The following is a 1,086-nucleotide window of genomic DNA, read 5'->3' on the forward strand; positions in this document are numbered from 1 at the left end:
GGGGGAGAAAGTAATAAGCTGGTAAAAGAGTAAAAGAAATTACATGGAATCATACATCCTTATATTGGCAAGATCCTCGGACTCAAGAATGAGATTTAGAAGTCCAAAAGATTATACAAAAGCTAGCTTAAACAATTGCCAGATTCCGTTACTGACCCGAATAGAATGACTAAGTCATATATACCAGCTGTAAATGCACCAAATTCGAAATGATGTTCAAGAAGGACACAATCAAGTTGCTACTGATTCTAAGGCACGTTTGAAATGTGGTAGACCAATAAGTTCCAAAGATAAGATCCCTCATATATTAAAGAAAGGTTCTAATGAATCTGTGGACGAGGGAATCCTAGACATGGTTGATCCTAAGATGGACAAACTTAAAAGCCACGGCCGTGGATGAGGAAACCATAAACATGGTTGTACCTAAGGTGTCTAACAATGAGGCTTGAGACGCCAAGCTTCAGGGTACTGAATGTCATAATGAAACCTCAATAAGTTATGTCATGTCCGGGACACAAATGGAACAAGAGAAAGAAAGTCGTCATTGATGATATATTTGCATGCAGTGTAGCACTTGAGATTATGAAATGAATGAGGATCATGAACCCACGTCCATACATGAGTGCACTCAAAAAATCAGAGTAGATCAAATGGAAAGGGGACGTGGAGTTAAGTTCATTAAGAAAAGAGAGGTTTTAGTCCCATAGTTCGGACACCTCTAGATGTGAAACCAATTGGAAAAAAATGAGTCTTTGTGAAAGAAATGATACATGGCGAGATAGCATGATATAAGGCACGGCCATATGCACAAGGATTCCACAAAGACCATGAATCAATTATGAGGAGACGTACTCCCCTATGGTGGATGCAGCAAACATTTAGATTCCTAACAAGTCTGGCCATAAAAGAAGAAAAATAGACTTGCGGTTAAAGGATGTAGAAACCGCCTACTTGTATGGTCCACTGGATAATGAGATATATATAAAAGTCCCAGAGGGTATTGAGTTGTCAAATGCAACAAGTTCTTGAGAACTAAAGTATACAAGTATATGTTAATATCCTAGGAACCTATGGAGTGACTTTCAA

The sequence above is a fragment of the Brassica oleracea genome, chromosome C4, assembly GCF_000695525.1.
Source record: "Brassica oleracea var. oleracea cultivar TO1000 chromosome C4, BOL, whole genome shotgun sequence".
Taxonomy (NCBI): domain Eukaryota; kingdom Viridiplantae; phylum Streptophyta; class Magnoliopsida; order Brassicales; family Brassicaceae; genus Brassica; species Brassica oleracea.